This window comes from Garra rufa, chromosome 7 (assembly GCF_049309525.1).
Source record: "Garra rufa chromosome 7, GarRuf1.0, whole genome shotgun sequence".
NCBI classification, from domain to species: Eukaryota; Metazoa; Chordata; class Actinopteri; order Cypriniformes; family Cyprinidae; genus Garra; species Garra rufa.
In genome coordinates, this window is record NC_133367.1 from 19,411,051 (window position 1) to 19,426,128 (window position 15,078).

The 15,078-nt window shown below is 34.9% G+C and overlaps 2 long non-coding RNA genes across 2 annotated transcripts; both read left to right on the forward strand.

Annotated features, from left to right (window-relative positions):
* The first annotated feature begins 4,295 nt into the window (after positions 1 to 4,295).
* LOC141338283 (uncharacterized) lies at positions 4,296 to 5,131 on the forward strand. The gene is made up of 2 exons (XR_012355811.1): positions 4,296 to 4,616; positions 4,805 to 5,131. It is a non-coding gene; the product is annotated as an uncharacterized lncRNA (long non-coding RNA).
* A 7,230-nt stretch (positions 5,132 to 12,361) lies between these two features.
* Positions 12,362 to 12,975, forward strand: LOC141338407 (uncharacterized). The gene is made up of 3 exons (XR_012355847.1): positions 12,362 to 12,476; positions 12,607 to 12,701; positions 12,792 to 12,975. It is a non-coding gene; the product is annotated as an uncharacterized lncRNA (long non-coding RNA).
* The last annotated feature ends 2,103 nt before the right edge of the window (positions 12,976 to 15,078 follow it).

The following is a 15,078-nucleotide window of genomic DNA, read 5'->3' on the forward strand; positions in this document are numbered from 1 at the left end:
TCATTAGTTGCTGATGTAGTAATCATTAATAAATTGTTTAGTTCTTCATTAATTATACATTAACTCGTGATTATCTGTGCATTAATTAAACAGAAATTAATGCACATTTGTTCATACGTATTGTAAAGTGTTACCAAATGTTTTTTGAGCACTATAAGCATATTAGAATGATTTCTGAAGGATCATGTGACACTGAGGTATGATGTAATGATGCTGGAGATTCAGCTTTGCATCAGAAGAACAAATTACATTTTAATATATAAAAATAGAAAAGAGATATTTAAAATTGAAATAATATCTTATTGCTTACTGTATGTTTAACCAAAGAAATGCAGACTGGGTAAGCCTAAGAGACTTCTTCTTTTGAACACTATAAATATATTACTTTTTGCCATTTTACACAGTGTGTTTACAGTTGAAGTCATAAATTTACATTCACATTGCAGAATCTGCAAAATGTTAATTATTTTACCAAAATAAGATGGATCGTACAAAATGCAATTTGTTTTATATTTAGTACTGACCTGAGTAAGATATTTCACATAAGATATTTTTTGTTACAAAAGGTATTCTCGTAGTTTCGTAAAATTATGGTTGAACCACGGACTATTTTGACGACGTCTTTCATACTTTTCTAGGCCTTGACAGTGTTATTTACCTGACAGTCAAAAACCTCCCGGTTTTCATCCAAAATAGCTTAAATCGTGTTCCGAAGACGAATGAAGCTTTTATGGGTTTTGAACAAAATGGGGTAAGTTATTTATGACAAAATTTTCATTTTAGAGTGGAGTAACCATTGCATGAAGGTGAAACTTTGGAATTTGTGCACAAATGCTCAAATAGGAAATTAACTTAACGATTTAGAAAGAGACATAAACAAACAATTAAGACATTAGAAAGTTGATTTATTTGAAAAGAGAAGGTTATTATGAAACTTGACTGACATTTTAATTTCAGACATTTTAGTCATGTTTTATTACGAACAGACAAAAGCAAATCATTATTTCATTATGTTCAAGCAGCTCACAGTTCTGATCATGTGAAGCTAACAGCAATAAATCAACACAACATCTCAAGGTGTTTCATATAAAGTTTGACTGAACTTCTAGATATTCAGGATCTGTCAATGGGATCTGAGCGGGAACAACAGTGCCGCTAGTCTGAATGGATGTTATTCCTCTGTCACGCTCACAAACTTCACATCAGACTTCTAAACAAATGATAAAAAACATAAATTAGCTGCTTATTCACATTTACAAATAATATTTGTATAAATGTATTGCACTTTCTCACTTACCAGTGGTGTGCAGTCTAATACCGTCACTGATCTTAAAAGCCCAGCCTGCTTTTATACAGTAATAAATTCCTAAATCATCAACAGTGACATTGTTGATTACTACTTCGCTTCTGTTTCCCACTAAATATTTGTTGCGGAATTTTTCGTCATAATAATCAGTCGCAGTATTATCATTGGACGCAAATGTCCGCAGTATCATCATTGGACGAGCTGGTAGTTTCAGCGAAAACCAAATAGCTGCGTTACATTTAAACTCACAGGATAAAGTCACATTCTGTCCTAAAACCACCTGTTGATCAGTTAAAGCTTCTGTGGTTTGATTCCACATGAACAGACCTGAACAAAAAGAAAACAAGTCATTCAGATCATTTGAGCATCACTGAATCACACTGAATCAAACAGAAATAGACTTACAGAGCAGTGGAAGCAGCAGCGTCTTCATTCTGTGAGCTTGTTCAACTTGTGTTTAGGTTGAACGTGTGTTCAGGTTGAAGTTTATACCATTTCTTAGAGGAAGTGCTACTGCTGAGCTGCAGAAAAGATCAAATTAACCAAATGACTCACTGAAATGAAGCAAGTTTAACCCGATTTGTTTACTGTAAGTAACACCTCATTTTATCAATAGTGTCCGAAAATAGAGGATTCGGATGATTCATTTACCATAAAGATTTCTGTAATCTCCAGATGTAGACATCCAATTGTTACTTCCTGTTTTGTGTCCTGACCATATTTCATCAAATATCAAAATGAGCATGTCAGCATATTTATTTATTTTTCTTTGAAAGCTGTTCGCAGTCATAAAATGAACCCTTTTTAATTTTGATAACTAAGTAATCCTAATCGTTATTTCCACAGGATGAGATTGCAGATATGCAAACCAGTGTTTGGGAATATTACTTTTAAATGTAATGCATTACATTACTTTACTGCACACAAAAGATGGAGGAACTGATTCACTATGATTAGAAACAAAACATTAAGATGCTCATGAACAAAAAGATAAATATTATATAGATATCAGAAATAAAATATTCATAAAGTTCAACCTGACTTGTTTACAGTAAGTGATGCCTCATTTTGAAAAAATAAGGGCCAAATATGCATTAAAAAACCTATAATACGATAAAATTGCCAAGTTTTTGGAAATGGGTGTATCCTGTAGATTAATAGGTCAAAATGGAAGCGTTATTGAAATGGTAATTGCTTTTTTTAATTAATATAGAAAATTCATAATTTTACTCGCTTCTCGATGCACCTAATCAAAAGCTTAAAAGAGAACATTTATTATATGATATTTATTTTCAATGACTAAGGCAAATGTCCTTTTGGGAAAGTAACGCAAGTCTGTTCCATTACGTAATATGTATGAAAATAAAGGTTGATTCACAATCGTGTGAACAATTGTGCAACCTCCAGATGAGCTTGTTTTGAAATTTAGACACAACTTTTACTTCCTTTTTTGTGTCATCATTAAATTTGAACCTAGAAAATATCTTTCAAAACAATACAGTTAAACCAACCTATTATAGGTTTGATTGTAATTCATTATAATGGATTGTAAAGAATTTGCTATGACACAGTTTAACTCTGAGTTCTTGTCACATTTTATTACTATTTTCTAAACTATAGCGAAAAATAGTGTTGGGTGGAGTTCATCTAAGTCGAGTCCGAGTCTTTATCCATTCGAGTCCGAGTCGAGTCCGAGTCCAAAATGGGTCGAGTCGGATTCAAGTCCGAGTCCAAATGGATCGAGTCCGAGTCGAGTCCGAGTCCAACTAAACACTACTGTTTTTCAGTATCTTAACCTTGTTTTAACCTTTACAACTACAATAAGGCAATGACAATTTAAATGCAAAAAAGCAAACCGCTATTGCATATTGCCATTTGGATTTTTTATTTCACACCATCTCATCTCATCAGTAGCAGTCTATGGAGGCCATGGAATAAAAGAGTAAAAAAAAGTAAATTTGAGTTTATATTTCAAAATTCTGACTTTATTTTCACAATTCCAAGATTATATATCACGCTGCTGAATAAAATGCTGCAAATGGATCCGCACGTCTCAGTCCCTCCTTTTGACACACTGCAAGTTATCATAAACGCTTGATTGCATTTGTTGCTGCTAAGGGTGGCCCAACCAGTTAAATTTATTTTACTGTATATTATTTCTTTAATGTCTGTCTTTTTAAATAAAAATTTGCCAAGAGCTCTGCCTTTTTGTTCCTGCTTTGCCAGCTAGGAAAAAAAAAAACGGTCGAGAAGACATGTGACTAATCTTTCTGTGCAAGTAATATTTAGCGAATATTTTATTTCTGATATCTATATTTATCGTATATTTTTGTTCATGAGCATCTTAACGTTTTGTTTCTAATCATAGTGAATCAGTTCCTCCTTTTTTTAATGCAGTAAAGTAATTTAATGCATTACATTTAAAAGTAATATTGCCCAACACTGGTTTGCATATTTGCAATATCATCCTGTGGAAACAAAGGTTAGGATTACTTTAGTCACCAAAACTAAAAAGGGTTCATTTTATGACTGTGAACAGCTTTCAAAGAAAAAAAAAATGCTGACATTCTCATTTTGATATTTGATGAAATATGGTCTGGAAACAAAACAGGAAGTGAATATTGGATGTCCACATCTGGAGATTACAGAAATCTTTATGGTAAATGAATCATCTAAGTCCTTTATTTTCGGACACTATTGATGAAATGAAGCATCACTTACAGTAAACAAATTGGGTTAAACTTGCTTCATTTCAGTGAGTCATTAGGTTAATTTGATCTTTTCTGCAGCTCAGCAGTAGCACTTCCTCTAAGAAACGGTATAAAATTCAACTTGAACACAAGTTCAACCTGAACACAAGTTCAACAAGCTCACAGAATGAAGACGCTGCTGCTTACACTGCTCTGTAAGTCTATTACTGTGTGATTCAGTGTATTTCTGTGATGCTCAGATGATCTGAATGGTGTGTTTTCTTTTTGTTCAGGTCTGTTCGTGTGGAATCAAACCACAGAAGCTTTAACTGATCAGCAGGTGGTTTTAGGGCAGAGTGTGAGTTTAGCCTGCGAGTACAGATTGAAAGGCGTTATTTGGTTTGTGATGAAACTGCCAGCTCGTCCAGAGATGATAATGCGAACATTTGGATCAGGAAAGGTTGAATATTACGATGAAAGATTCCGTGAGAAAATTTCAGAAGGAGACAGAAGCCAATTAGTAATCAATAATGTCAGTAATGATGATTTAGGAATTTACTACTGTGTGAAACCAGGCTTTGCTCTACAGATCAGTGATGGTATCAGACTACACACCGGTGGTAAGTGAGAAACGGCAACAAATGAACACTGTTATTATTCATGCAAACTTGCAATCTAAATGGCAAGAATAAATGTCCAGTTTAAACAACCCATACTTTTATTAAAAATTTACACAAAAATTTAATTTATCAATTCAACTGTATGAAATGTTTAATTTATTAAATATGTTTTTTAATCATTTGTTTAGAGGTCTGACAAGAGTTTGGTGAGCGTGACAGAGGAATTGCATCCATCCGGACCAACAGCACTTCTCCTCAGACAGATCCTGAATACCTAGAAGTTCAGCTAAACGCTGTGTGTGAAACAACTTCCTAATGAGAGACTGTGTTGATTTATTGCTGTTTGCTTCAAATGATCAGAATTGCTTGAACATGTAATCAAACAATGATTCTCAAAGCCTTTAAAGCATGATTTACCGTTCAAATGAAAAATGGCTGAAATCTGCCTGAAATCAAAATGTTGTTTAAGTTTCAAAATAGAGTTTTCTTGTAAAATAAATCAACTTTGTAATGTTTTCGATGTCTTATGTCTCTTTCTGAGTGTCAACTAACTAAAATCAAATCCATTTATTGATTGCAATAGGATGCAGTGACAGTAATTATTCACTCTCATGACTGATCATGTGACGATGAAAATCGCATCTGGATGTAACAAACATAACTTTTTGTCAGAATTGGCTATTGTTCATTAACCAGCTGATCTGAGTTTTTGTGCATTTGTGGCACCACTTTCCAAATGCAGTTTCACCCAAGTGGATCTAAAAGAGGAAACTTAAATGCCCCTGAAGGCAGGGTTGCCAAGTTTTCACAAAAAAACCCTCCCAATTACTACTCGAAACTAGCCCAAAATTATCCCAATCGCATTTCGGTGGGGACCCCCAGTAAAAAAATTTTCAACTTCTGCCGCGAGCAATGCCAGTGAAGCGCCGCCGACGGAAGCGTCAGTCAATCAGGATCGCTCTATGCAAATACAGTAGCCAGGCTGCAGCCAATCACGTTCATCCTGTTCAAGAGCTGCAAACTGAGGATAAATTTTTAAAATGGAGGAGAAATTCATTATTGCAGTGGGCAATCACCCGGTCCTTTATGACCAATCGCTTTTTATGTACCGGGATTCATACTGGAGAGACCAGGCATGGAAGGAGGTGGCAGAGGCTGTTGGTGAATCTGGTGTGTATTGGACCCGTGAATTTAATTTCATTGGCTGACGCTGCTATGACCATGGCGTCAGTGCCAAACTTCAGCCACGCCTTCCGTCAAGCTTTGACGCTGACGCCCCGTGTGAACACACCGTATCACATTATTGGGGTCCCTTAAATCAGCAGACATGAAAAACAACCCGCAGCAAACATTCCTATTGGAATTCGCCCAAAGACTATAGAATACCCAAGACGTGTCACTTGTATAGTTTTGAATGGGGAAAAAACGCACAACACTCATTATGGTGGCAAAGCCCCGCATTCTTAATGAGCACAATAAGCGTTTTTTTTAACGCTATTGGAGCACAAGGAACCATACTTCCTTTGAAATAGATAAATAGAGCTGTACTTGCACGCCCAAGATGGACAAAGATGGACGCCAAGTGGAATTACTTGCCTTAAAGGGACTTTACCAATGTCTTGGCAACACTGCCTGAAGGAGTGGATTTCCCCTCTTCTTTTACTCTATAATGAATATGTAATCATAGTTTTCTTAAAACTATGTATCTATTCTAGTAATAATGTTATGGCAATGTCTGTATTTGGTATCTGAGAGGTGACTGACGGCATAACTCATGCCAGAAATGAAGTACCCCGGTTTCCAAAAAATAAATGTGTATTTGTTTTTAATAATTCATCTGAATCATTATATAATCAAATGTTTTATGCCTTTAGGGCCATGGAGGTCACTATTGCACCACATGCATTCACTAACTCTTATGTATGTTTAACAGTTTCATTTCTTTTTAGGGTTTACAGCACCAATAGTCGCTATACGTTTGGATGTTGCAAATGATGTCAGAAACAAATGACGTCATCCATTCATATGACTACAAGTACTAGTGCTTCTTTATTCTAAGTTATCATTATTTTCTAATAACATTAAGTTGTCCGGTCATTTCAAGTTCAACCACATCTTCTTTTGAAGGGAGTGGTTTCCTTTTTCTTCTTAAATTCTGCAACACTTCCGCTCAGATTCATAGAAAAGTTAACCACCTTATTGCATATGAATAAAACAACCACAGAATGAGGACAGTGCGGCTTTTACTCTTCTGTAAGTTAAATTTCATGCAAGATTTTGCTCTGTTGTTATTATGACCGGCATGTCTTTAATTGTTGTGTAACAGAAATAATCTGAAAGATCTGTGTGTTTCTGTACAGATCTGCTGCTGGTGTGTCAATCTACAAAGAGTTTAAATGACAAATGGGTGAAATTAGGACAAAATGTGACTTTAGGCTGTCAGATTGGTGTAAACAACATTTATTGGGTTTTCCAGAAACCATCAGATTCTATAGTGTCGTCAATACTGCGAACTTTCACATCAAATTCTACAACACATCAGTTATACAATGAAAGATTAAGAGACAAATATTCATCACTTACTTTCAGCCGTTTATTTATTAGTAATGTAACTAATGATGAATTAGGAATATACTACTGTTCAAACTCAGGCGACACTCTACAAGTCAGTAATGGCATTAGACTTGACACCATTGGTGAGTACATATAACATTCTCTTGATAAATCAGTTTGATCTGTTGTTGCTACATTTGTATTTATCCTTTAATTCTATCAGAGTTAGATGTAATACGGATGTATATTTGCCATTTCTAAACACAAACCCCTTGTATTTCTTGGTCTTTTCTTTCTCTTAAGCTGCTCAGAATCAGAACGAGACAGAACTGAAGTATCAGAATGAGACAAAACTGAACAATCACACCCAGCATGCTCTGATTGTGTTATATGTTATGTTGAGCATTGTGATGTTTTCTGCAGTAATAGGTGAGAATTCAGGCTTCTACATATCATGAAAAATAATGATATAAAAGATGTCCTTTAAATGCCTGTGTATTACTTGATATTTTTTGCTATATATCTTTAGCGATCAATTTTATGGTATTTAACCCTAAACATGGGTGCTATTTTAGGCCTATTCCAGATTAAATTAAAAGCGTGTAAGAAAAGACACCAACTATGTCAAGATGACGAATTGGAGCAGCTTTACAACACAAACGGTGAAGAGGTATAACGCTCGTTATTCAGCGTTCAGCGTGTTTGATGAATATAATCTTTCTACATGGACATTAGCTAATTTATGTTTTGCTTTGTAGTTTTCTAAAGTGGAGTTTCGTCTGTTTCACCCGACCAACAAAGACAAATAAAGACACAACTAAGACAAATCAAGAGCAAATCATCTGACACAATCTAACGAAAGTATGTTTTGATAAATAATCACAGAATAAAATCTTGTTATTGACTGTTGTTTAAGTGTACCTGAACATGTGATGAAATATTTTCAATATTGTTTCAGCATTACTTCTCTTTACTTTTCAGTATATATTCAAGTAATGTGAGGTGACTTGAGCTCATGATGAAAACATAAGCCTACCTGTGGGAACTCTTTCGCAAGATGCAAAACACGTACCAATAAGTACATATCACTGCAGTTTCCAACAGAAATGATGCTGCCTTCATGTGATATGGGAAAGATGATGCTTTCCACTTTTGAAGTGGAAATTACCAGTGTGTCGTGTTCAGGTGCTTTTGTTGTCGAAGTGAAGAGAAACATGGTGGACTCGGAATTTGTCCTCACATGCTACTTTGGTAAAACAGACCAAATAAAATAACATGAGAAAATTGCCTCCTTCAGAACACTGTACCGCACAGCACCCTACTGGAGGCGAGCCATGACGAGCTAGCATCTTCTCTTAACGTTATTTTTAAAGACAACACTACGTTTAAATAGCGACGTTATTAAAATCCTTTACGCCCCAGCATTATGGGGGCTACAAACTAACCAACTAAACAGCAGAGAACTTTTAACATCATGCAGTGCTTATCATTCAGTATAGTTTCGTTGCTGTCCGCCATATTGAAAGGTTAAAAGTTTATCCCATCTCGGCAGCTCGGGTATCATAAAAAAATTCGAGCTTTCCAGTGGAAATTACAACGTGAGTGGGTGTTCATGTGCAATTTCGATGTCGGATTTTGGTATTTACCATAATTACGATAGCACATGAAGGCAGCATGAATACTAGAGCCAGTAAACAGCAAGCACTTGTAATTGTTTTCGTACACAGTTAGGATTACAGCTCCATATGTTTCGTTTACAGGTGTTGTGCCAAATTCTGACCCCCGCCAGATTACTACCCCCCCTACTATTGGTAGGTTTAGGGATAGGTGTGGGGGAGGGGTTAGGATTAGGCAATCAGGTAGCGCTTTCAACGAGAGGGGGTGACAATTTGGCAGGGGTCGAAAAAAGGCACAACACCGGACGTAAAAAATAAACACTCTATTAGTGCCACTCAGTGGACATTTCACATTGAATCTGTCACAAAACGTACATTGCACAAGATATTTCGCATCTTGCAAAAAAGTTCCCACAGGTACATTTTTGTCATGAGATCCGGTTGGAGGTGACATATAATGTTCCCGTGTCCTGATTGGCTGGACTGGTTGTGGAAAGCATCTTTGGGGAAAATTAATTTGAAGTGTGTAGTTAGATTTTTTTGTTAGTAATACAGCCAGCCACCAGATGGCAATAGGAATGTTTTGACTTTACTTTTCAGGATGTGTAAGGTTAACTGGAAGCCTGGGACATTCAAGTCACAAATGGCTGTCATCATTCATGATTTGTAAAAATGTTTAAGAAACAAAGGTTAAATGAGGTATTTTAACAATTTCAAAAATATTAAAGGTTTTCTGTTCTGTATATAAAAACAAATTGTTTGTCATGTGTGGTGTTAATATGCAAATTGTATGTTTATGAACTGTGTAAGTCATTTATTAACTTACTTCATTGTCCATCTATATGCTGTGTTGTACATTTAATAAATAAAACTTGACTTGTGTAATACTGAGTGCTGCAGTGAGTCTACTGGTTTCTTTATTGTCTTGCTGCAGTCGTCTGCTCTGAGTGTATCTTTTTTCACAGTTGTGGGTTAGTTGGCTTCAACTCTGGCCTGGTTCATGTCAAGTTCGTGTAAAGTCACACACTGTGGAAAACACCAGTGCATAATTCTCTAATATCTTCATTTACATTTAGTCATTTAGCAGACGCTTTTATCCAAAGCGACTTACAAATGAGGGCAATGGAAGCAATCAAAATCAACAAAAGAGCAATGCTATGTAAGTGCTATGACAAGTCTCAGATTAGCTTAATGCAGTATACATACATACAAGTTTTTTAAAAATTATAAAGGAAAAAGAAAGGAGGTGACGTGAGGCCAAGTATTACGACCCATACTTGTTGGGTTTACATGTTTTATGGGGGCATTCCATAGGCGTAATGGTTTTTATACTGTACAAACCTATTTTCTATGGCCCTACACCTACCCTACACCTAAACCTAGCCCTCACAGGAGATTGTGCACACTTTTACTTCCTCAAAAAAACTCATTGTGCATGATTTATAAGCCTGTTTCCTCATGTGTGTGTGTGTGTACCTGGTATTCATCACGTTATGGGGACCAAATGTCCCCACAAGGATAGGAATACCAGTAGATTTTGACCTTGTGGGGACATTTCTTAGGTCCCCATAACGTCATGAATACCAGGTGTACACACACACACACACACACACACACACACACACACACACACACACACACACACACACACACACACACACACACACACACACACACACACACACACACACACACACACACGGAGCAGTGGGGGGTTTGGTGCCTTGCTCAAGGGACTCACCTCAGTCGTGGTATTGAATATATAGTATATAAAAAGAAAACAGATAGAATAGAAAAAGACTAGAGCAAGCTAGTGTTGTTTTTGTTAAACTGTATAATAAATAAAAAGAAAAAAGATAGAAATGATAGAAGACATAAAAATAATATATATTTTTTAAAGAAATAAAATAGAATAGAGAGTGCATTCATAGGTAAATGCATTCATGTCCTGCATTATACAGTGGGTAAATACATCTAAATGCCAATTTATTGCAGTCTGTGTTTCCTCTGCATTGAAAAGATTAATTTTGTTGGTAATGATTTTATTTAGTATTTTTTAATTACACATTCGGTTCTGGCTTTTTTGTAACGCCCTTATAAGCTATTATTTTGTGGGTATCTATTTTGTGTGTATTTCTGTGCCAATATATACATTTGTTTTTCTTTGGTCAAATCTGGTAAAGCTAGATATGTTTTTTTGGAAATTAAATGTAGCTAATTTGAGGTGACGTCAAGCAAACAACTACGGAAGAAATATTCAATAATTTATTGTTATAAGTAAACACTTAACCAATATTTTGTAGGATTCGTTCAGTTTTATCTCTGCATGTTAAGCGGTGAGAATGTATTTTGCACCAAATTGCCTTTAAATGGTGACAGCGCCCTTTAGCAGCTGATTTTAGTAGCACAGTTTGATGAGCCTTGTTGAGGTAAACTTAATCCACAGAGTTTTGGAGATTTATCAGTAAAATAGTTCAGTTCTTACTGTCCCAATGTGCAGTAAGCCAGGGAACTTACCAGTGACCGAATTCGTGTACACATTATACTGATTCACAAGTTTATGAGCTGAACTGATTAAGAAGCACCCTGACCACACTTGCTAACTTGAAACTGCTGGTGCCATCAGACACAATAGCTTGTTTGGTCAAATATTTTGTTAGAAAATAATCAGCTTCAAAATTAAAATTTAATTTAGGTGTCAATATAGCAATTTAATTAATAAAAAAATAAAACCTATTGACTGCTGAAACACTTTGAGCTTCTTAAATGCTTTAATAGCAGTAAACAGTCTGGTCAGCACAAGTTTAACTTTAACATCCTCTTTTCAAGGGTGTGTGATGGTTTCCTTTTAATTTTCCCCCCCGCACATTCGTAGTAGCACTTCTGCTCAGATTCATAGTTAAGTTAACTATTTTACTGCATATGAGCAAAACAGCCACAGAATGAGGACGACGCAGCTTTTACTCTTATGTAAGTTACTCTGCAATTTTGATCTTCACATGACTGAATAGTTTTCAAGGTTGAAGGAGTTAAATGTTGTACTGTATGTGTTTTATCTTCACAGATCTGCTGGTGTGGTGTCACACAATAGAGAGTTTAATTGATAAACAGGTGAATTTAGGGGAAAATGTGACTTTAGACTGTCCGATTGATGTAAAAGACATTTATTGGGTTTTCCTAAAACTGCCAGATTCTCCAGTGGTGATTCTGCGAACTTTTACATCAGATACTACATCATCTCTTTTACAAGACCAAAGACTGAAAGACAAATATTCAACATTAACTCTGAGCCGTTTATTTATTACTAACATAACTATCAATGAATTAGGAATATATTATTGTGCAAAAACAGGCTCATTTCTACAGCTCAGCAATGGCACAAGACTTTATATAGTTGGTAAGCGTGTACAAAATTATCATGACAAACCTGTTTGATTTTTTTTTTATATATCTATAAATGATCTAAAAACTACCCACATACTGTTACACTGGTATTTTAACATTTTTCTTTCAGAGTAATACTGTTGTTTGTTCGATATTTTAAAAAACAAACTCTTGTGTTTTCTGATCCTAACAGAAGCTGCTCAGAATCAGACAGAACCGAACCATCAGTCACAACATCAGACAACACAGCAGGCTCTGATTGTTTTATACGTCATACTGAACATTGTGATGTTTTTTGCAGTGATAGGTGAGATTTCAGGATCATGCATGTATAATACAGTATATAGAATAATAAAAATAAAATAAAGATAATTTATAATATAGAAAATGTCCTTTAAGTGTATTACTTTATACTTTAATCGTAAATGCTATTTTAGGCCTATTCCAGATCACACTTCAAGCGTGTAAGAAAAGACACCAACAATGTCAAAATGAGGAACTGGAGCAGCTTTACAGCACAGATGGTGAAGAGGTATGACACATCTCTTATCAACTGAATGTGTTAATATGCAGAAATATCTCTCAGTGGACTTTAGAAGCCAATTAAGTTTTTGTTTTGTAGTTTTCTGAAGTTGAGTTTCGCCTGTCCTGCCCGACCAACAACACTTTTCTTTTTACTTTTCAAAAGCCAAAGACAAACCCTAGACAAACATAACCAAGAGTGTATCGTCTTGTACAGTCTATTAGAAATATATTTTGTTAAATAATCAAAGTATAATATTGTTAGCTTGCTTGTTGTTTGTTTCAGATTGACCGATGTAATAAATTACACAGCTTTTCTTTGTCGTTATAAAGTCTTATCAAGTATGCTCAGGAACTTTAGTATGATTTAACCTGAAATGATTTTAGATTTTTTTTTTTTTTTTTTATCATATGTTAATTTTAAAAATCTTGTAGAATTTTATTTACTGTATTTGTGTTTGTTTGGATTTATTTTGTGTTTGTAACTTTTTTGTTGTTCCAATGTGGATTTTTTCATGTTTTTGAAAGGCAAAAACAACAACAAATTGTTTGCTTTAAAATGTGTGTGTGTGTGTGTGTGTGTGTGTGTGTGTGTGTGGGGTGCTATTATTAGTCAAGGGTTTATTACATTTTTAATGTCAATAAATAGGTCCACTGTATGCATATTTTACAAATTAAACTTGGGCAATGCATTGTACTTAGGTGAATCTTCTGTTTTCTATGCATGTTTATTGTATTAATGCAATGTTTTCTGTGGTTTTGCTGCATTTGTGTGCTCTGAATGTGTTTTCTCACAGCTGTGGGTTAGTTGGCTTGAACTCTGGTGTGGTTCATATGTCAAGTACGTGTAAAGTCACACAATGTGAAAAAACACCAGCACATGGGCCTCTAAATTTTTGTCTTCAAATTTGTTCCCTTTTATCGCTATTAAGTGTGTTTGCTGGTTTCCTATTTTATTTGGCAGAAGCATTTCTGTTCGAATTAGTCTTAACTATTTTATTGTACATCATTTAAACAACCAGATAATGAGGACGGTGCAGCTTTTAATCTTTGGCAAGTTACTCAGTTTTATAATTTTAATGATTTTGACATAATAGGGTATATTTTGCGAGGTGAATCTGTTTACAACGTTAACTTCGATAGAATAATCTGAATGATCTGTGTGTTTCTGTTTTCAGGTCTGTTGGTGTGTCAAACTACAGATTGTTTAACTACTAAATGTGTGAATTTAGGAGAAAATGTGACTTTAGACTGTCAGATTGGTGTAACAGAGATTCATTGGATTTTCCAGAAACTGACAGATTCTCCAGTGCCGATAGACTAAAGACCAAAGACTTAAAGACAAATATTCATTACTAATTTTGAGTCGTTTATTTATTAGTAGCATAACTGTCAATGAAATAGGAATATATTATTGTGCAAAAATAGGCTCATTTCTACAGTTCAGCAATGGCACCAGACTTCGCACCATCGGTAAGTGCGTTTAAAATTATTTTGACAAATAGTTTGATCTGTTATACCCGAAAGTAATCTAAAAGCAGTTACCATGTGCATAATGTGTTACATTTGTATTTTAACCTTTATTTTTTTTATCAGATTTTCATGTCATATTGATGTATGTTTGTAATTTCTAAACACAAAACAGTTGTATTTTCTGTTCAGAAGAAGCTGCTTGAGATCACAACCAGACAGAACTGAATAATAACCTGCAATCTCTGATAGTTTTGTACTTCATACCGAGCATTGTAATGTTTTACATGTAGGGTTCTACATGTAAAACATAAAATAATATATAATAGTATAAAGTAATTATTTTGGTTATCCGTTGTAGAATGTTTAATCAAAAGTGATGTTGCCCTTTTTAAGGCCTATTGAAGATCAAATTTAAAGTGTGTAAGAAAAGACACCAACAATAAGATGAGGAACTAGAGCAGTTTTACAGCATAAATGGTGAAGAGGTATGACATCTTATTTTTAACCTCTATTATTTATTAATTATTTTTATTAGAAACTAATTTCATGTTATGTTGTTTTTACTAGTTTTCTGAAGTGGAGTTTCGTCTGTCCCGCCCGACAACAATGCTTTCCATTTCGACTCGGATATCTTCTATATGCATTTGCTTTTATGTATATAAACAGTGCAATCTTTTATCTATGCAATTTAAGCGACCAGAAAGGATTCAAGCACCACCAAATTGCCTTTAAATGGCGACAGCGCCCTCTACCAGATGATTGTCGTAACACCGTTTGATGAGCCTCTGAAGATTTATCAATACATTATATTTTAAATAAACCTCTTAAAATCATTTCATGTGTTTAAGATGTACAACAAGTTTAAATTTTAAATGACACATGTTCAGTTCTGAGGCTTTTGTGTAATGCACTTA